Source organism: Bacillus rossius, chromosome 1, assembly GCF_032445375.1.
Source record: "Bacillus rossius redtenbacheri isolate Brsri chromosome 1, Brsri_v3, whole genome shotgun sequence".
NCBI classification, from domain to species: domain Eukaryota; kingdom Metazoa; phylum Arthropoda; class Insecta; order Phasmatodea; family Bacillidae; genus Bacillus; species Bacillus rossius.
Window position 1 is genome coordinate 330,842,895 of NC_086330.1, and position 23,909 is coordinate 330,866,803.

The 23,909-nt window shown below is 38.8% G+C and overlaps 1 protein-coding gene across 10 annotated transcripts in view; it reads right to left on the reverse strand.

Annotated features, from left to right (window-relative positions):
* The window catches only part of LOC134528037 (ankyrin-3), a 386,196-nt gene that overhangs the window by 361,599 nt on the left and 688 nt on the right, over positions 1-23,909 (reverse strand). The window lies entirely within an intron of this gene.

Below are 23,909 nucleotides of genomic sequence, written 5' to 3' on the forward strand. Positions count from 1 at the left end.
TCGATGATTTAAAAGAAGTAAATAACGAGTAATAAAAGTACATAATATTCACACACTGCACATCATAGTGACAAAGGCAACATAACCTATTTACATAAACCAGAGACCCAATACCTACATATTAAGCATAACTACAAGTTACATAGAGTATAATATACTCTGAAATACATAATGAAGACAAAATTGATGTAAATAACATTATACCTTGCTTAATAGTTCCAGAAGTAATGAACGTACAGCTACACGGGCAATCTCAACAGTTCTTTCATCACTAGTGGTTTCTGTGGAACATACTTGAGTGGTGTCTTCACTGATCGCACCTAGATGACTGAGATCTCGGGTTCGACTCTTGCGAGATGTAGGAAGGCGAAGCTGACGCCGGCGTTTAGGCTGGACTGCTAATGATGTGGTAGGTGCTGGCGATGTGGGACTCATCTGGGTACAGCTAGATGATGTCTGGACTGAAGAAGTCTGACCACATGCAGATGCTGGCGGTGACTGAATAGTTGGTAGGTTGAATGCATGTGCGAAAACCTCTTCCGGCGTTGCAGGGAGAACTGTATCGTCTCTCATCATATTCACACTACAATGTCCATAGCCCAGACATTTGATAACTTCTAGAGGCGTATCTTGAGGTCCTGGGTTTAAAACCTGTTTCACGTGAAACACAGCGTCACAACTCTCCGAAAAATGTTTTAAAACACCGTCGATCCACTCACTATAATCAACAGTGCCTAGCCCAGGTGTTACACTGGAGTATATCCTGTTCGGTTGAAAGTTAGACATCTCTGTTAACTACTTCTGCGGTAGGTCCTTACACCACCACAGTTTCAGCTCGACTGCCATCGCACGAGTCGAGGGTCGTATTTAAAAATATATGTATCACTTGGATAAATATGTCTGTTATGCAATTCCATAGAGTAGAGCATTTATCAGAACAGTCTATTGTTAAAATTATTTTCAGTTGTATGTTATACTCTATGAGATGTTAATTGACAATTCACCCTCGTTCATACAGTTAGACGTTAGATTCGCTCCTAGCAAGAGATGCGATGTCCGTGCTGGTCTCCCCACAATTGATGGAGGTGATGGCCTCTTTGTAATTGATGTAGGAGGTGATTGACGAGATGCAATTGGCAGTAGTTCGACAGCATCGTTACTAACGATGGTTGGTGGTAACATTGGTTTCACGAGCAGGATGATTTGAGGTTATGTCTACAAAAACTTGACGTGATGACTCTATTGGTGAACGATCACGCGCCTAGCCGGCGGCCTCCAACATTCGAACGAGGTGATCAACCATCCAAGCCCTAAGCATGTTCGCATTGTGTCTTGAGATCGGACCTGGACATCCGAGTTACATAGAGTATAATATACTCTGAAATACATAATAAAGAGAAAATTGATATAAATAACATTATACTTTGCTTAATAGTTCCAGAAGTAATGAACGCACTGCTTGACCAGTGACAGGTGTAACTAAATATTAAATATATTTTATATTTTATTTTACATTACCTTTCGTGGAATTTATTAATCATTCACTCTACGAAAAACAACTCAAGACAATATACCTGACCATCGAATTAAATACAGTACCGCTATGCCTTACATGAAAGTCTAATTATTCGATAATCTGAATAACCTATAAATCGTTCATGTACAAAGCCACACATACAGGCCAATTGTCTATGGACCATGAGACCGAGTCATGACAATATCAGACGTATAGGTTAGAATTTTCAGAACCGCAGGACCTTCTTCGTCTTTAGATAATTACAGTCATTTAGACCATCATGAAATCTTAATACATACTAAAGGACCAAGTAACCTTGAAAAATATTTTAGTAACACCAAGAGGTTTTGAACTAGTAAATATTCAGTCACTACTTATTTTACTATGCGCAATCAACAAAAAGGAAGCACCATCAACGAAAAGGCAGCACATTTGTAAACACTATCAACAAAAAGGAAGCACAATCGGAAGCACATTCATAGAAAAGGAAGCACAATCGGAAGCACAATCACAAAAAGGAAGCACATTTGGAAGCACAATCACAAAAAGGAAGCACATTTGGAAGCACCGGCAACGAAAAGGCAGCACATTTGGAAGCACATTCAACGAAAAAGGAAGCACAATCATAGAAACAACGCACAATCGGAAGCACAATCAACAAAAAGGAAGCACAATCGGAAGCACATTCATAGAAAAGGAAGCACAATCGGAAGCAAAATCACAAAAAGGAAGCACATTTGGAAGCACAATCACAAAAAGGAAGCACATTTGGAAGCACAATCCACAAAAAGGAAGCACATTTGGAAGCACATTCAACGAAAAAGGAAGCACAATCATAGAAACAACGCACAATCGGAAGCACAATCAACAAAAAGGAAGCACATTTTGGAAGCACCATCAACAAAAAGGAAGCACATTTTGGAAGCACCATCAAAAAGGCAGCACATTTTGGAAGCACAATCAAAAAAGGCAGCACATTTGGAAGCACCATCAACAAAAGAAGGAAGCACATTTTGGAAGCACAATCAAAAAAGGCAGCACATTTGGAAGCACCATCAACAAAAAGAAGGAAGCACATTTTGGAAGCACCATCAAAAGGCAGCACATTTGGTAACACAAGTTACGAGAACTAAGTCTTAGTTAGAAATCAGAATGCAAGAAATAAAAACATTAAATTTTTACTTTTAATATTTAATTTATTTCTTAAGATAATACAAATAGAAGTAAAATAAGCCATTATTGTATGTAGCCAGCTTTCCTCAGTTCTTCGAGTATGAAGGATATTTCTTTTATGCACGAATAGTTTCCTGCACAAAGCGAGCCATGTAGAAGTCTTAGCTGGTCAACCAATAAGTTTGGATCTTTCCACGATGTGTAATCAATCTCTTCTACCACCATCTCACTTGCTTGTTAATTATAAATACTTTTAATATCACAATCGTCCCAGTGATCATAATAAGCGTTATCAGATTTATTTATTATAACACGTCGTTTCCATCGTTTCGGTCTCAGGACACCGTTACATTCTTCGATCTTGTCAGCTTTAGGTGCTTCATCACAGTCTATGCTTTTGTCAACAGCCTCAGAGTCACTGTTACAATCACTGTAGAAGACATCCTCTTCACCCAGATTACCATATGAATTCGATATCGATGATGTCGAAGTGCCATTATCGTCTTCATGCTTCCTTTTTAGGAGTCAATCATTTTTACAAAGTAAGAAAGATCTACTTGAATTCGGCTGGAATGTATTCTCACTTTTCACGTTAAGGATTCTTCCATTGTCTTCATTCTTCCATAAATCATCATCGTCCTTCAATTTAAGTTCTTCGTCGAGATCGGAAGAGCCACGAACATAATCTCTCTCAAGACAAGGAAAATTATTGTCGTAATGCAGATCACTATTCCTTAGTCTAGTAGATCCATCGTTGTACTCTGGCTTGTACGCAGGCTTAACGTTACAAGTTCTGTCATGTCTTTTTAAGCTCTCTCTCCGCGTAAACGACTTGTTACATCGAACGCAACTTATCATATTGCGTAGTGGATTTTTAACACAGTCATTCTTCTGGTGTTGTCTTCCATTCTTTCTCAAGATAAATTCTTTGCTGCAAAACTTACACCTGTGTCCTTTCGATACAGCGACAGACACCGAATCAGGATTCATATTAGTTACTGGACTAATGTTAGATACAAACAGACAGTTTTCCAATTGGAACCATTACTTAAATATAATTTTTTAAATATTTCTTAAGCGAGAGTTATCTCATGCAAAGGTACTTGTTGTAAGTAATTCTGCTTTTCAACAACAGATGACACCACGTATTGCTTGCAGGTAAATATTATTTCTTTCTTTCATGCGGGATGCAGGATTCTCACTAACGATCGCAATACAGGGATGGCATCGCTAGACTCCAAGGAGAAGGTAGTTTGTTCATCCAGTTAGTGTTTCTGAGATTTCTCAGGGTATATATTATTATTATTTGACTGAATAATGATTTTTTTTAAAATTCCACCTAATAAAAATAAAATAGAAGCACTCAGAGAAAACCATCAGGGATGATGTCGTTTATAAACATCATAAATTACCAATTTTTTTTAAAAAAATTCCAAATTTAATCCTGATTAAGGAAAGAGTTCTAGCACAAGCCCGCTTGTGAACTCTTTGCTTAAGCAACATGAGAGTTCTAGCACAAGCCCGCTTGCGAACTCTTTGCTTAAGCAACATGAGAGTTCTAGCACAAGCCAGCTTGTGAACTCTTTGCTTAAGCAACATGAGAGTTCTAGCACAAGCGAGCTTGTGAACTCTTTGCTTAATCAGGATTAAATTTGGAATTTTTAAAAAAAAATTGGTAATTTATGATGTTTATAAACGACATCATCCCTGATGGTTTTCTCTGAGTGCTTCTATTTTATTTTTATTAGGTGGAATTTTAAAAAAAATCATTATTCAGTCAAATAATAATAATATATACCCTGAGAAATCTCAGAAACACTAACTGGATGAACAAACTACCTTCTCCTTGGAGTCTAGCGATGCCATCCCTGTATTGCGATCGTTAGTGAGAATCCTGCATCCCGCATGAAAGAAAGAAATAATATTTACCTGCAAGCAATACGTGGTGTCATCTGTTGTTGAAAAGCAGAATTACTTACAACAAGTACCTTTGCATGAGATAACTCTCGCTTAAGAAATATTTAAAAAATTATATTTAAGTAATGGTTCCAATTGGAAAACTGTCTGTTTGTATCTAACATTAGTCCAGTAACTAATATGAATCCTGATTCGGTGTCTGTCGCTGTATCGAAAGGACACAGGTGTAAGTTTTGCAGCAAAGAATTTATCTTGAGAAAGAATGGAAGACAACACCAGAAGAATGACTGTGTTAAAAATCCACTACGCAATATGATAAGTTGCGTTCGATGTAACAAGTCGTTTACGCGGAGAGAGAGCTTAAAAAGACATGACAGAACTTGTAACGTTAAGCCTGCGTACAAGCCAGAGTACAACGATGGATCTACTAGACTAAGGAATAGTGATCTGCATTACGACAATAATTTTCCTTGTCTTGAGAGAGATTATGTTCGTGGCTCTTCCGATCTCGACGAAGAACTTAAATTGAAGGACGATGATGATTTATGGAAGAATGAAGACAATGGAAGAATCCTTAACGTGAAAAGTGAGAATACATTCCAGCCGAATTCAAGTAGATCTTTCTTACTTTGTAAAAATGATTGACTCCTAAAAAGGAAGCATGAAGACGATAATGGCACTTCGACATCATCGATATCGAATTCATATGGTAATCTGGGTGAAGAGGATGTCTTCTACAGTGATTGTAACAGTGACTCTGAGGCTGTTGACAAAAGCATAGACTGTGATGAAGCACCTAAAGCTGACAAGATCGAAGAATGTAACGGTGTCCTGAGACCGAAACGATGGAAACGACGTGATATAATAAATAAATCTGATAACGCTTATTATGATCACTGGGACGATTGTGATATTAAAAGTATTTATAATAAACAAGCAAGTGAGATGGTGGTAGAAGAGATTGATTACACATCGTGGAAAGATCCAAACTTATTGGTTGACCAGCTAAGACTTCTACATGGCTCGCTTTGTGCAGGAAACTATTCGTGCATAAAAGAAATATCCTTCATACTCGAAGAACTGAGGAAAGCTGGCTACATACAATAATGGATTATTTTACTTCTATTTGTATAATCTTAAGAAATAAATTAAATATTAAAAGTAAAAATTTAATGTTTTTATTTCTTGTATTCTGATTTCTAACTAAGACTTAGTTCTCGTAACTTGTGTTACCAAATGTGCTGCCTTTTGATGGTGCTTCCAAAATGTGCTTCCTTCTTTTTGTTGATGGTGCTTCCAAATGTGCTGCCTTTTTTGATTGTGCTTCCAAAATGTGCTTCCTTCTTTTGTTGATGGTGCTTCCAAATGTGCTGCCTTTTTTGATTGTGCTTCCAAAATGTGCTGCCTTTTTGATGGTGCTTCCAAAATGTGCTTCCTTTTTGTTGATGGTGCTTCCAAAATGTGCTTCCTTTTTGTTGATTGTGCTTCCGATTGTGCGTTGTTTCTATGATTGTGCTTCCTTTTTCGTTGAATGTGCTTCCAAATGTGCTTCCTTTTTGTGGATTGTGCTTCCAAATGTGCTTCCTTTTTGTGATTGTGCTTCCAAATGTGCTTCCTTTTTGTGATTTTGCTTCCGATTGTGCTTCCTTTTCTATGAATGTGCTTCCGATTGTGCTTCCTTTTTGTTGATTGTGCTTCCGATTGTGCGTTGTTTCTATGATTGTGCTTCCTTTTTCGTTGAATGTGCTTCCAAATGTGCTGCCTTTTCGTTGCCGGTGCTTCCAAATGTGCTTCCTTTTTGTGATTGTGCTTCCAAATGTGCTTCCTTTTTGTGATTGTGCTTCCGATTGTGCTTCCTTTTCTATGAATGTGCTTCCGATTGTGCTTCCTTTTTGTTGATAGTGTTTACAAATGTGCTGCCTTTTCGTTGATGGTGCTTCCTTTTTGTTGATTGCGCATAGTAAAATAAGTAGTGACTGAATATTTACTAGTTCAAAACCTCTTGGTGTTACTAAAATATTTTTCAAGGTTACTTGGTCCTTTAGTATGTATTAAGATTTCATGATGGTCTAAATGACTGTAATTATCTAAAGACGAAGAAGGTCCTGCGGTTCTGAAAATTCTAACCTATACGTCTGATATTGTCATGACTCGGTCTCATGGTCCATAGACAATTGGCCTGTATGTGTGGCTTTGTACATGAACGATTTATAGGTTATTCAGATTATCGAATAATTAGACTTTCATGTAAGGCATAGCGGTACTGTATTTAATTCGATGGTCAGGTATATTGTCTTGAGTTGTTTTTCGTAGAGTGAATGATTAATAAATTCCACGAAAGGTAATGTAAAATAAAATATAAAATATATTTAATATTTAGTTACACCTGTCACTGGTCAAGCAGTGCGTTCATTACTTCTGGAACTATTAAGCAAAGTATAATGTTATTTATATCAATTTTCTCTTTATTATGTATTTCAGAGTATATTATACTCTATGTAACTCGGATGTCCAGGTCCGATCTCAAGACACAATGCGAACATGCTTAGGGCTTGGATGGTTGATCACCTCGTTCGAATGTTGGAGGCCGCCGGCTAGGCGCGTGATCGTTCACCAATAGAGTCATCACGTCAAGTTTTTGTAGACATAACCTCAAATCATCCTGCTCGTGAAACCAATGTTACCACCAACCATCGTTAGTAACGATGCTGTCGAACTACTGCCAATTGCATCTCGTCAATCACCTCCTACATCAATTACAAAGAGGCCATCACCTCCATCAATTGTGGGGAGACCAGCACGGACATCGCATCTCTTGCTAGGAGCGAATCTAACGTCTAACTGTATGAACGAGGGTGAATTGTCAATTAACATCTCATAGAGTATAACATACAACTGAAAATAATTTTAACAATAGACTGTTCTGATAAATGCTCTACTCTATGGAATTGCATAACAGACATATTTATCCAAGTGATACATATATTTTTAAATACGACCCTCGACTCGTGCGATGGCAGTCGAGCTGAAACTGTGGTGGTGTAAGGACCTACCGCAGAAGTAGTTAACAGAGATGTCTAACTTTCAACCGAACAGGATATACTCCAGTGTAACACCTGGGCTAGGCACTGTTGATTATAGTGAGTGGATCGACGGTGTTTTAAAACATTTTTCGGAGAGTTGTGACGCTGTGTTTCACGTGAAACAGGTTTTAAACCCAGGACCTCAAGATACGCCTCTAGAAGTTATCAAATGTCTGGGCTATGGACATTGTAGTGTGAATATGATGAGAGACGATACAGTTCTCCCTGCAACGCCGGAAGAGGTTTTCGCACATGCATTCAACCTACCAACTATTCAGTCACCGCCAGCATCTGCATGTGGTCAGACTTCTTCAGTCCAGACATCATCTAGCTGTACCCAGATGAGTCCCACATCGCCAGCACCTACCACATCATTAGCAGTCCAGCCTAAACGCCGGCGTCAGCTTCGCCTTCCTACATCTCGCAAGAGTCGAACCCGAGATCTCAGTCATCTAGGTGCGATCAGTGAAGACACCACTCAAGTATGTTCCACAGAAACCACTAGTGATGAAAGAACTGTTGAGATTGCCCGTGTAGCTGTACGTTCATTACTTCTGGAACTATTAAGCAAGGTATAATGTTATTTACATCAATTTTGTCTTCATTATGTATTTCAGAGTATATTATACTCTATGTAACTTGTAGTTATGCTTAATATGTAGGTATTGGGTCTCTGGTTTATGTAAATAGGTTATGTTGCCTTTGTCACTATGATGTGCAGTGTGTGAATATTATGTACTTTTATTACTCGTTATTTACTTCTTTTAAATCATCGATTGTTCTTATGCCTTGCTGTTTGTAATAAGATTTAAATAAATATGTGTTTACCATTTACGTTGTTTGCTTTAATTTCAAACCATTTAATAGTCCCTCTTATTAAAAAAAAGTTTTAAATTCAGAGTATTTTTAAAAAGTTGTAACTATAAGTTATTAGTCTCCTCAGCTAGAGTGATTGCTTTAATACATAAATTCTAACACTACCTTAGAGATGTCTTCCGCCACTACGAGAAGAAGAGAGAGTCTCTACACAACACCAATGTTTTATAAATACTCTATCATATTTAATAAACATACATTATTAATTAATAATAATATGGCTACAGGTTCCAAACTTATCCCGACTTGTCTAGACTGACTACATAACACTTGGTACAATCCGGCAGTAACTTTAAGAATTAAAGATGGCGACGGTGGCGCGCTCCGGCGGTAACTTTAAGAATTAAAGATGGCGACGGTGGCACACTCTGGTAGCAACACTAGGAACTAAAGATGGCGATGGTGGCGTCATCTGGTATCGATTGTATGAACTAAAATATGGCGACGGTGGCGCCATCTACCAGCCAACTTGAGAACCAAGATGGCGGCGCCTCTGGCAACTAATTTTTGAATTTGGCGCGCGATACTAGCGACATCTACCAGCCAACTTGAGAACCAAGATGGCGGCGCCTCTGGCAACTAATTTTTGAATTTGGCGCGCGATACTAGCGACATTTACCAGCCAACTTGAGAACCAAGATGGCGGCGCCTCTGGCAACTAATTTTTGAATTTGGCGCGCGATACTAGCGACATCTACCAGCCAACTTGAGAACCAAGATGGCGGCATGCGACACCTGCCTGCCGACTCCCTAACTAATATTTGAATTTGGCGCCATCTGGTAGTCTGTGCTGGAATTAAAGATGGCGATGGTATAATAATAATTTGAATTTCATGCATTTGGGAAGGCAAAGACACCCTCCCCCCTTTTATCATAAAACTTGACATCTGTACGTGGCATATATAGATTATTTATTCCACCATATCCCAATTGGTCTCGTGGTCTAGTGGTCAAGGTGTCCGCCTCGTAACCACGACTTCTGGACGTTTTCACGTCCCATGGATCGAATCCCAGCCTCGGCACTGAAATTATTTTAGTTAAAGAAAAAAAATAAAATAATCCCTGCTGCTATCTGGTGGCGACCAACAGAACTATATGACGTCGCAAGATGGCTGCCTCCAGCAGACGGAAACAAGATGGCGGCCTGCAGCAGACGAAACAAGATGGCGGCCACCAGCAGACGAAAACAAGATGGCGGCCACCAGCAGACGAAAACAAGATGGCGGTTGATGTTTACATCGAATTTCAAAGTTCGAAAAAAAAAATTCAAATCCAAGATGGCGTCCGTGACACAAAGTGCAACGGTGACGTCACGATTCGAAGTTGGCGGAAATTTCTAGAAATACAAAATGGCGGATGGATTAGCATGGATTGGCATACAGATTAGCATAGATTGGCATAGATTAGCATAGATTAGCGTAGATTGGCATAGATTAGCATAGATTGGCATAGATTGGCATAGATTAGCATAGATTAGCATAGATTGGCATAGATTAGCGTAGATTGGCAAGGTCAAAGGTCATGATGACGTCATCCAAGATGGTGCCGGCTCCTGGCTCCTGCGCCTGTTCTTGAACCCCCTATTTCCAACTACTGTAACGGGACATTTTTTCGTGCGTCCATGGCTGATGAACGTAACGGGACACTTTTTCGTGTGTGCATGGTCGAAGGAAGTGACATAATCCCTAATCCCCAGCCCCCAGCCCCTGTCCTCATACGAACCAAATACATCTACTCTCTTTTGATGCATGTAGTGCGTATTTTAAAGATCCCGTCTAGTCAGGGGTGTATCTATGAGTCAGTGAGGAGGTATGATAAGTGCGACGTTCGCTAGTGCTTCTAGCACGCCATCGCCTCTACGCGCAAAGCTCTGAACTGGCGCGCAGACTTCTCGTGAACAGGGCAGCTATGAGATTTAAGTGGTAACCTTAATGTTACGGGCGGAGAAATGAAGATAAAGGTGTAAATGCAAGCCCCTCGAGTGCTTTCAAGAATCTTTACTGGGCTTTTCAGCCCTTTTGTCTCTACCGAAAAAAATTCGGAAACAGAACTACCCACCCGCCCTCAACGTATTCTTAAACGCTTTTTGTCCCACTTGGATATTCTGAACATTTTTTTTTTCCGATCGTGTAGTTTTTTCTAAAGCTCTGCACACTGTACGTGTGCCTCTTAAAGTACTAGTAACGAAAACACTTACTTCGTTGGAACTAGGACATAAAAAAGTTATACGAGATTTTATAACCTCAACGAAGCGACGAGCCGGTTGCGTTCGCCATTGGAGCCAAGGATTTCCAACTGGGCAGCTTGAGCGTGCTGGTTACAGTCTGTCTCATGTAACTTGTCTCATGTAACTCGTCTCATATGACAGTTCTCGTGAGCAGTGAGTGGTAACAATAGCTTCGTAGCTCGCTAGCGCAACTTCGCGGTCGTGATGGAAGAACGCCAACTTGTCGAGATTTCACACATTATTACGATTTTAGAGTATTTTACACATCGGCTGACTCGACCTAACCAAAACACACCCACCATTCATTTTAGTTGCGTTACAGATGTTAGTTTGCAGGAAAAAATATGTATATATTTTTTGGGGAAATTTATGAGTTGTATTTTCACAGAAGCACAAAGAAAAACGTTATCAAATTTTTACACAAACAGAACAAACAGGCTCATTTAAAAATTTGAGGGTTGTATAGGACCCATGCTACACTATACCAACAGATAGGAACAAAAAAAAGTTGGTAAAACAGCAAATAATAAATTTCCCTAGACGAGTGAAAATTCTGCCCTCCCGGTAAAAAATTAATAAAGAACGAATTTTTGCGAGGATAAAATTACCGAAACACATCTAACCTAACTTACATTTTAGTTTTACAAAGGAAAAGAAAAAAAAAAGAAGTTGCACAAACGCAGATTATTCGGGCGTCTGACTACTATCTGTCAGTGAATAGTTAAAGTTTCTTATGAAATTTACTATAGTTGAGAAGATTGTGCGCGTAGAAACGCAGCTGTAAATGAGTTGTGTTGGGTGTGTCGTCACCCAACCCCAATTCAATTGCAGCGCAGCCCCTGAGGGAGAGGCCCATGATTGGGGGAGCTAAGGAAGAGGGGTAGGGGTAAAGGGGGCAAGAATAAATCCATAATTTGCCTCGTGCAAAGACAGCGCGCAGTGATGAAGAGAAGGATGAATCACTCGCACAGCAAGACGCCCCGGGTTTTCCGTCTGACTCGATCCATCTTCGAGAGCTATTCTGCAACGAATAAAGACGAGGCCGATAGCTCCTTCCTTGTTCCCGCCTCCTTTGTTTCTTCTTCATCCTCCCTCTTTCTCTCTCTTTCTCTCCATATTTTCTTGAAACACCTAGCCCAAACACAATTATAACAATACGAAGACCTATAAATAGAGAAGTATGTTAAAGTACGTTTCTATTTTTTAGCTTTACGAATACCCTGTACGCATAGATTACATATTATTAATTTTTTTCACAAGCGCATTGAAAATTACGCTAAAACATCCCAATGCTAAATGAGACAATTTTTTTGTTGTTGTTAGCTTTTGTTGATTTGGGTACTGTCCTCACACAAACTCAATAAAAACTTATATATATTATTAATACATCGTATAACGAACACTGAAACAAGGTATTTAATAACATACGCGTGTACTCAGCCATGCGCCCGCAATGATTGCACTTTGTCTAAGTACAGACACAACATTAGCAACTAGAGAAAATCGTAAGAATAGGAACCTACAAAATTCGCGCGTTATTGTTTTTTCTTGGCGACGAACAAGACTACAAACTTAACCGTAATACAATTCAATCGCTTCTATAAGTGGATCTAGAGTTGCTTTGCCACGCCCTGAAAGACCAGGGGCCAATAACAAACGAATAATAAGAGACACCCAATCATTTACGACCCAGAAAGAAGGTGCAATGTTGCATCCACCAATTAACAAACTCCATCATCCGGTTTTTGAACTAGAGCACGCAAATTTTTTAAGTGTTTGATCTCTGCGTATGAATTATTTTACCATTTATAAAATACTATAGACCAGCGGTTATTAAGAGATGTTCCGCGGAACCCTGGGTTCCGTGGCAGGGTCACAGGGGTTCTGTGTCAGAAAGAATGTCATAAAGCAGGCACAATTATTGCCACATACCATTCTTTGAATGAGTTGGGGTTCCGCCATAGGAAAAGTCAATCATGAGGTTCCCTGGCCGAAAAAAAAAAAATAACTTGGGAACCGCTGCTATAGACCGTCTCACGCTAAGATTGCAATACACGGCTTATGGCGCTCGCTGTTGCCAGATCTCTTACCACGTTACGAAGAAGTTCAGGGGCATGTAATCTTTCGGAATTCTGAGCGCAGAAGCATTTTAAGAATACATTTTAATAATTTATGTTTCAGGCCTACGGCTACTATCACGCTCATAGATATGTGATTAATCGCATATTTTTAATTTAAAACAAGAAACAATTCACACACGTTCACTGATACGAATTCATAAGAAAATTGTAATTATCACTTGTTAAATAAATAAACAATATACAATACCTTCAATTTCTAATACTTATTATATTTGGCAACAACGCGCGCAGAAACAAGGACAGCGTTTACGGCAGTCGGCGTGTGTTAGAAAGAAACAGAAAGCGCCCATTTACTTCCACCATGCAATCTAAGAGAGGGACGCTCTATAGCTGTGGTACGTACGTGTAGATACAGATTTTTAACCAAGCACGTTTCTATTTTAGAATCACTTATAAATATTTATATTAAAACTAATGCCAAGTTCCAACTATTTTTTTGTATCTATAGCTTTCAAAAGCAAATTTATATTACCAGTACTATGTCGATGTGATCGTCCTGGACTAAGATCTAATACTTATATTCACTTGCGAGATATTATGTAAGATATATATGGTATATATGATACCATATATACTTCAGACGCACGAACAAAGTGCCGGCGCGGTGGTCATATCTGTAACGGTTTAAACAGCGTGAACCAAGAATACAGTCAATAAGGTTTTTTTTTCCCCAAGTTAAGTTACAAACACTACTGTCTGTATCTTACGAAACCATCAGTTTCTTTATAATAAAATAAAAACATAGCCTACGAAAATTTAGAATAACAGCAAAAGAAGTCTTCAAATCGGTCCAGCAGTACTATATTTCACTTCCAGTGGCGGATACAGGAATTTATTTGGGCGGGATATGAAAAAAAAATAATTAAAATTTCTATATTCAAAATACTTAAAGGTTTTGGAGAGATAACGTTACCACTCACAACTTGCCTTCATCAGCGCACATCCAGGGAAAGGGGGGGGGGGGGGGGACCTGCCTGCACTCACTAAAGTGTGACTGTGAAAGGAGCTTGATGACGCGCTGAACTATCGGGTTGCGCCCCCTCCCCCCCTTCCATCACCGAGAAATTTTGCACGGGACGAATTACTACAGTTATGCACACCCCTGCTGGCCCTTTGTGGTTGTGACAACTAACTTTGCATTCACCCCCCCCCCCCCCCCCAAAAAAAAATAATACTGTCTTCACCGAGATATCAAATATATATTTTTCCTTCATAACTTAAAAAAAAAAGGGGGGGGGGGGAAGTATACATTAACCTATCCTCCTCCCTCCCCCTAGGGCGACCGACACTATCAGTGCAGATTGGCAGAGTAGCGCTGGGGTCGGGACTGAACACGTCTGTTCCCACGCTCGTGGCCACAGGCATCCCCTTGCTGGCGGCTCTAAGGCATGCCGGGGGCACAGCTCTGCGCCGCCGCCCAAGAAAGAACTACCAAACTGGAGGGGGAAAGGGTAGGAGGGTCACCCTGCCCTCACAATTCACCAGAGTCTGTCGCGGCAACACCGTTAAAAATTTTCACCCTAAATTTACGAAGATCGCTGGTTACACATCATCCGTGGCTGTTCGTAAATTTACGTTTATCTTCGTTAATTTACAAAGTTGACTTACTCTTTGAACACAGGTCCACAAGAATGATCCTGGTGATTCAACCAAACATTAAAAAAAAAAAGTTAAGTATACTTCCACCACGTGGAAATGAAATTGAATACAAAACTCGAAAGTCGGAATCTCTTTTAGTGTCTGCGAATATCCAGTTAGGTAGGTATTTGAAATTACGAGGATGTCTTCGTTTATTTGCAGTGCGGTCTTCGTTGGAAAGTTCGTTCATTTGCTGCAATTTCCAACAGTGAAGGGCGTGCGATGACGTTGACCTTCCTTGGCCAACTGTTCGAAAATATTCTGGGAAACGGGGCCAAGCAGACGGGATAAAAAGTAAAGAATATAGAAAAGCCTTCCGTGGTTTAAGAAATTCTCAAAGTAAATGTTCATTTTTTCTTGCAAGATGAATTTACTAGGGACAGGGTTCGAGGTGAATTCAAAATAACAGATAAACTGTAACACCAATTCCAAAACGTGAAAAACATCGCACCAGCAGAGGCAATATATTTTTTTTTTTTTGTAATTGGAAAATTCCATATATTTGTACATTTACATGAAAACAACCGTAAAAGTACAAAATAGTTTTCGCAGTAATACTGGGTTCGGATTATTACCAGAGCATTTATGCTTTGTGTTGCCCCAGTACCTCCAATAGTTACATACATTTGTAAAACGTTCCCTGCATAGCTTTCCAGTATTAACTGCACACATAAATAAGCATGCATAATAAAACAAATGGTTGGATATTCGATTATCTTTTCTATGGTTTAAAAAAACTATGCTTGAATGAAACCTCAACTAAAATATACAATTATGCTCCAATTTTCGTAAAAGGAAATAATAAACATAACCATGTGTTGTACACAGTTACGATATCTTTGTTGAAGTATTACAAACTTTTTCTTGGCAACTGATTTCCAAAGGAATAATTATTATTTTCTTTGTACTCAATCCAATTTAGTGTGCTCATTGGTCAAAGACCTGCGGAATTTCCGTTATTTTCTGGTGCCACACACACTTGAGCGCAAATAAGTTGGTGTCTATTGGTAGGCTCACCTATTTTTCGCAAAAAGATTTCCAGACCCACGACCGTGGTGGGAGTATTTGAATGGATTGTGTCAATGGTTTAAATATAGTATGAGCCGTTGCTTAGTAGTTTACTGCCCGCCACAACTAATGTAACTTAATAAATTACTCGAAAAATAAAATATTCAAACCTCTTTCAACATTGAAATTATCCCTTCTCTTGCACGCATGAACCCACTTATCACGAAATTCTTGTTGTTTTGGGAACCTGTAGTATTTGATGTTTATTCCTTTAGTTTTTCTTAATGGTTTGTACACCCATACACCGCACAATTTGGCATTGTCACAGGTCTTCACTATCTCTAAGCTTTAACCGACTAAGAAAGACAGCAGGAAGAACATCACCACAATGGCGCGGACCGAATACTCCGACCACGGTCCACGGCGCGGACAAAGGAGCTGCAACTCACACTACGTCACAAAGTAGGGGAGGTAGCGGAGAAGTGGTGGGGGTGCATGCGCACGGTTTCACCTCTTCAATACTCCCACCACGCCCACGACCAATATGCGAGCTTCCATCGTCCGAGGCATACCGTTTTGACGGATAGCGCCAATCGTTAGTCTTAGCAGATGCAATGGTGTTGGCAGTGGGTGTGGCAGATACAATAATTTATATGGAAAGGAATTTTAAAAAAAAATGTATTTTTGTATTAAAAAACTTACGTCAACAAACAGAATTTTGGATATTTGTACTACCCATATTTCTCAAAATTCATCACTGCCTTTGTGTTTTCTGGTGCCAGTTGTCGTATCAGCTTATCTTGCATCACCCAAAATAACATACTGTTAACAACCAGGAGTTTGGACAGTTGCAGTGCCTATCTTTCTCAACATTCATCACTTCCTTTGAGGTTTGTGGTATCTTGTAACATTGATCACGGTCTATGTTTTGTGGTTGGCTGGTGTCTGCTGTCAGCACACCAACCACAGCCCTCCAGTGCGGATGCAAACGCGTCCTGAATGGCCCGGCCGAACGGGCAATTACTTCTTTAGCAGACGGCCGCCAATTACAAGGGAATAAACGCTAGCGCAAGCATACCTTATTGCAGTCTAGTGAGCGATCTACCTAGTGGCTGCTGCAACATTTTACCTCCTGGCCGGATTGCATAGGATTGGGTGATTTGAATTTAGTAATGTTATTGTTGTCCTTCAGGGCGAGTCCAGGAACCGACGATATCCAATAAAGACGTCATTCGAATGAAGAATGGTATGCATTCCAGCCTGTATCCAAATATGATGGGAATTTTGCAGGTATATAATCAGGAACTGCAAAATATTAAAATATTTCGTGGTTTTTTTTGGATAGCTTCCAAAAACCCCTGCTTACTCGGGAAAAAGCCACCTGCTCATTGGCTGGTGACTTGTCTGGCTGTCCTTGGCGGAATCAGGCCGCGAATGTGAAGTAATGACGCCAGCTACGAAAGCAGTCTATTTTCTCAACATTCATCACTTTGAGGTTTGTGATGCCAGCTGTAACAGCTCACCTTGCATCGCCCAAAATAACATGCTGTCAACACCGAGTTTTCAAATATTTTTCATAATTTCAAGGAGAGGGGGTTAGATTATCTTATCTCCCCCCCCCCCTTGCGAAGTAACTTAGGTATAGTCCTGTCTTTAATTTGACAGTTCTCAATAGTATCACAGTATCAGTGATGTTAGTTTACGAACACTGCCAATCACGTGAAAGCAGTTAGCAAACAGAGTTGACAGAACAGGGTCAGTGTGGATTTGGCGTGTACCACTACGGAAAAAGTTACGACTTAAGTCAACATTTTTTTAAACAGTCTGTGCTGCAGCCGAGCAGTCTCGTAGGTCAGCTATAACGCATTCCAATTAATTTGAACTCTTCAAATTGTCTTCACTCTTATCGTTGGTCTCGATTGTTTGTTCTTGTTACAACTGTCTCGTTGTTGTAGCCCAATGTTTGCCTATGCTGTTATATATATATATATATATATATATATATATATATCTTAATATATATAAATCTCGTGTCACAATGTTTGTCCTCAATGGACTTCTAAACCACTTAACCGATTTCGATGAAAACTGGCATTTATGTGTAATTTTTTCCAACTTGAGAGATAGGATAGTTTTAATTTCGATTAATGGTCTTAATCTGATAATTTTAGAGTTTTCTAATGTGATGTATGTATGAGTTGGCAGAAAATCACCACGGCAACGGCTGTAGCATTGTTGATGCTTCATTCGTCTCCATGGCAACGACTATTTCATTGTTAGTGTAGTCCTCATCACTCATTAAATACAGACCACCAATTTTTAGATATATACAGGTAAATAACTATACACTGGTAGAACAAAGTCGGTCGGGATTTGAAAGTGATATAAATTATTCAAATTAAGAAGACAATTACTAACTACATCTGATTTCTAAAAAGGTCCAGTGAACTCTTTAACAAGTCAACCGATTTCGATGAAAATTGGCATTTATGTGTAATTGTTTCCAACTTGAGAGATAGGGTAGTTTTTATTTCGATTAATAGTCTTAATAATTTATAATTAATAATAAACTGATTATCAATGTTGAATGGTGTTTAAGCCCGGGAAACAGTGGGTACTTCGTTTCCATGACAACGTTGCGTGCTTGAGAGTCGGGAAACCATCGGTGCTATTCGTTTTTTCTTCGGTACATTACAAAGCAATGTATTAAGTTTTTGTCAAAATTAATTAATTTTCATTTTATTTCATTTATTATAACTGTAAATAGGAGATTTGGTCTCATTTTCCCCCCCATAAATACAACCGTGCGAAGCCGGGTCGGGCAGCTAGTATATATATAGAGGAAAGTGCCCAAAACCGGACTACCCCCCCTAAAGTGGACCCCCGGTCTCCTGGCTCTGCATTCTCCTGAACTCTAGCGGTACCGAGTGCAAACAGTAGTCATGGCTTCTGCCACGCCGTAGCGGAGCGCACACCTCGCTCACTTCACTTGTAGAGTGTCCACCCGCCATTGTGTGTTGTGGCAGTGTAAAAAGTTTTTGCAGTGTGCTACATAATTAATAATTTCTCCAAGATATTGGCAGGTAAGCCTTTGGACCTATATATATTTTTTAATGGCAGGGTGTACCATAAATGTTTGTTACCAAACCGTTTCATTTGGATGCTTGATTAAAAATTTATTGGGTTAGCAATATGTTAGCTACAGTCGCGCAAACCGGACCCCCTTCAGTTGCCTAAACCGGACCCCTTGTTCCCTTAACCGGACCCCTTACATAATCATGTCATATGTCGGCATACATTTGTATATACTCTTATACGTTTGAAATTCTGTTGCAGATTCCAAAAGGATAATGGGGAAAATTGATCAAAGAAAGTGGAGTCCTTCTAAAATGACTACGGCTATTAATGAAATTCTGAAAAAGAAGATGGGTTGGAAGAAGGCCAGATATCAAATTTTAGTGTTCCGAAAACCATACTAATGAGGTTGTCCAACATGAAATACGGTACACCTGAGGAAGCAGCAATGACAGAAAGAGGCAGACCTACAGTTTTGGGTGAAGATCTTGAAGATGAGCTTGTTCATTATTGTCTGGCTATGGAAGCTTCTTTTTTTTTGGACTTACTCGTAATGACTTCCGAAGAATGGCTGTACAATTGGCAGAGAGAAATGACATTGAATATCCTTTCAAAGATGGAATTGCTGGGAAAAAGTGGGTAAAACTTTTTCTTAAATGCCACAAAACCAAACTGTCAGAAAGGAAGCCTACTGGAACATCCTACAGCCGGGCTCTTGGGTTCAGCAAAGAAAATACAGAGAAATTCTTTAATGTTATGGAAGATATTTACGAGAAAGGAAAATTTTCTCCTGACAGAATTTGGAATGTTGATGAGAGTGGAATTACAGTGGTAAAAAGTAAAGTAGCAAAAGTAATTGGCCTTAAGGGTAAAAAACAGGTTGCTGCCTTGACATCAGGAGAACGTGGGGCACTTATAACAATTGTTGCTTGTATGAATGCTAGTGGCTCATTTGTACCACCTTAAGTAATTTTTCCGAGGAAAAATATGAGTGAACAGCAAAAAAAGGTGCTACACCAGGAACAATCTTTGCAGCGCATCCTTCAGGGTGGATCCAAACCAACTCCTTCACTCAGTGGTTTCGACACTTCATCGAGTTTGCCCATCTTACGAATGAAAAACCTGTGCTGTTGCTCTTGGATGGTCACTTTAGCCCCACACAGAATATTGATCTGATCGACTTGGCAAAAGCGAATAATGTTACCATTCTGTCGCTGCCGCCACACTCCTCGCACAAACTACAACCGCTGGATAGAAGTTTCATGGGTCCTCTCAAAGCTTATTACAGTGAGGAAATCAGGCATTGGTTAAGGCACAATGAGCGCGCCGTCAGTCCTTTTGATGTAATGGAACTGTTTGGCAAAGCCTATATTAGATGCCAAACTGCTCAAATAGCAATCAATGGATTTAAAGTAACAGGCATATATCCCTTGAACAAGAAGCTGTGCTTTGATGCTGAATACATTGAAGAGACAAACAAAAAACGAGATTCAAGTTTCTATGAATCTGTGTTGAAGAAACAAACTGCAGAAAGTCAGAGCTATCGAGAGATCAGAGAAGAACGTAACACAGAGGAACCATGAGTTATTGTAGAGTTTGAACCAAGTCAACCATCAACGTTTTTGGCAGGTCTTGGTATTCCGCGGCCATCAGCTACAACTGAGGATCCTCAGAATTCCACATCTTTTAAGACAAGCCCATTTGACATCACTCCCATCCCAAAAATTAAAAAGAGGACCTCGAACAGAGGACGAAAGGCCTGCAGTTCTACAGTTATTACATCTACTCCTTACAAAACCCAATAAGTGGAAGCTAAAAAAGCTAAAGAAGCCAAGGAAGCAGAACAGCAAGAACAAAATCATGGTCAAGGACGCAAAAGGAATCGTGGCCGGGTTCGTGGTTCAGGAACAGAGCCATCAAGAAAATAAAAGGGCTCTTGACAAGGTGTTTTAATTTTGAGAGAAATGTGAAAGGATCAAGCACCGAAGATGAAAACAGCATACCCTCTGAAGATCCGAATTGGACATTCTGCCAGGAGTCTCCCCATCGAAAGATGATGATGCTTCGTGTATGTTTTGTAAGAGGAAATTTACGGAGGATTCTAAAGGGGAACTTTGGGTCATGTGTGTTATGTGCTTACTGTAGGCCCATGCAGATTGTGCATGGGCTGAACAGGACGTTTATATTTGCGACTTTTGTCGCTAAATGATGTAATTCTGTTTATAATTTCTGTATCTTTACATTCTATAGGTTTATTTGAAACTTAATCAGTTACTGTTTATATTATGTATATTTTGAAACTATAGATATTATGTTTTCTTTGATTTAATACCTTATTTGTTGTTTTACTCTGTGTTATTATGATAGTTTTTACAAGGGGTCCGATTTAGGCAACTATTTTTAAAATCGTCAAAGTGTAAGGATTTGGTAAATAATTTTTTTAAAGCAATTTTTAATTATATTTTCCAAAATTACTTATGCAAATGCTTTACAACTTAACAAACTAAATATATCATGCTTTAAAAACATATTTTTTTATAGTTTTCTATGTGTTTTTATTAAAAAACAAAATGGGGGTCCACTTTTGGGCACTTTCCTCTATATATATATATATATATATATATATATATATATATATATATATATATATATATATATATATATATATATATATATATGACTAATTCCTTCCACGGAAGTCTCTCTGTGCTGTCTGTGTGTTTTAACATTTGATATCGGCTGGATTTCTGTGTGTTTGTGTATTCTTCTTTCGTGTTTATTCTTGCGGTTTCTCTATGACATGAAGTTAAATCAAGATAGTCTTGCGTTTGTATGCGCTAATGCGGAAGCAGCCGTACCTATCTTGCCACGATATGCTTCGACTCACTATGTCACTGTTTTAAGCAAATTATTTTATTTAATATTATTGTACGCTTGAAAAATTCGCGGATTCTATTACTACTTCAAGCGCAGACTTCACAACCGTGTCCGTACTCGGGCAAATATCACCTGTTCATTGGCTACTGACTTGTGAGATCTGTCTGAAATTTGAGATTTCTTTTGGATTTCTTTTGTTGTTATCACAAAGCCGTATGGATAAAGTGGCCCGATCGTAGAAGCAGCATTAGACCATTTTTTTTTATTTTAAATTCTAGCATATTATGAATTTAAGAATTTATATGTCTTAACTATGAAAAGTAGAGCCGGAATTCCACTCTTTCGTCCATCAACAGCCCGAAACTAGTCAAGAGATTACAACATGACTTCATCCACCCGTAAAAATATTTTTCCGAATAAGTGCTGCCAAAAATCAATGCTTTACCTCTTAGAAATTTAGCTCCATGTTGTTTGCTATTCATGCCGCGTTAGTACTGTATGTATTTCATTAGCGAACGCTCGTGAAAATTCAGAGTCATGTATGAATTGTTAGGACGCGAATTTTATCAGCCGTATGTTATTATGCAAAAAAAAAAAAAAACCATGATCGAACAAAAACTCCACAGACCTGTATTGTGGTGACAATTGACTGACACAAACAAACCACATATGTAATCCAACAGCCCGGCCGTCAAAAGGATATGAACTTGACAAACTTTTGACGGACGGACAGATTAAATTTTACGGACTCTGATTAGCTGCAGGTCATGTGATTGGCGAACGGAGGCGACGCAATATTGTAATTCCGGCTTGAGAGATGTTTTTCTGCATTGCACTAAAGAACGTCTTTGATTTCGTAATAACATTAAGAAAAAGCTACAGAATTTTTTAAAATATCTTGACATGAAACGTGGCACAAAATACTGACGGTTCGCCTTAAAATAATTAGGCCTACGCCATGCTAAAATTATTTCTTTCAGACACATAAATTAGCCTCTATAATCAATGAGAGGGTCTTTTTCCACACTTGCTCGTACAAAGAGAATACGGTCACTGTAGAAAAAAAACTGTACTAAGAGTCATATGTGTAGTGACCTAGTGTTTTGAAAAATATTTTGACACGTAACAATTTATCGAACTCGGGTTGTATCTAGTCACGAATATAAGAGTCTTCTTCCCATGAAAATTATAGGTTAATTTTTAACAAAAAAACAGGTATACTTATGCCCGCTCAGAGGAAACTGAATATTTATCCAGAATATTTATTTCAGAATATTAGATTAGCGGCATTGCTAATGGAGTCGCTTAGTCAATAAAAGTGGGGGTAGAAAAGAATGTCAGTAATAGTGTGATAAAAAATTGAATCTGGCCATGTATTAATGTGGGGGGGCTTTACCTGAAAATTTATCATAATTATCGTCCTGGCTTATTATGTTTGGTATTAAATTTTCTCAATAAATGTTTACGAATTATTATTAAATAGCGATAAAACAGTCACGATAGTGTTCATATCAATTGTTAAAACGTGCATGACTTTTTAAAGCTCGAAAATAACATTTAGTGTATATCTAATAAGAAAATTTGTGAACCAACAAATGCAAAAACAAATCGAAATAAATTCACACGAAAATCCCTTAGTTACTTTCAGGGGCGCAACAACTAAATTTCCAAAGGGGGGGGGGGGGGCAATATACCTTTTTATTAAGAATCATCGATCCCCCCTTTTGAAGCGGAGGGTCCGGGGGTCCTCCCCCGGAAAAATTTGTATTTCAAGGTGGAAAATGGTGCTATTTAAGCAGTTTTACTATCTAAAAATTGTTTACACAGCACTTTCTTTGCCCCTGTTTGCCCCCACTTCAAGGTTTCAGAGGGGGGGGGGGGGGGGCAAAATACCCCCCCCCCTGTTGCGCCCCTGGTTACTTTTATAACGAGAAAATAAGATACATTACCAACTCGAGTGTGAGAGGGAGCTTTAATACCTATTGAGAATTGCAGCATCTCATTTTTGTAAATGCATTTTCGTAACTAATTTTCAAAATAATTGTCAAAAAGATTATTACGTAAGAAAAAAAATGAATTTTAATTAGACGTAGAATTAAAACAAAAATGTCGGATTAAACTTCAAATGAAATTAAATAAAAGTATTTATACATAAATTGGGCTGGATTAATTTGATGAGAAAGTGTAAATAAAATTTGCAAGTGCAATTTCGAATATAACTAGTAAGTACCTAAATCATTCTCTCACGAAGTAGACATTCAATGTTGTAAATATGAGCAAAGGAAATACACCTGGAAGTGCTGTAACTTCATGCATGTATAAAAGGATTCAATATAAAGTGGCCTAGTCCACTTTTATATCGTCATATAATCTTATGG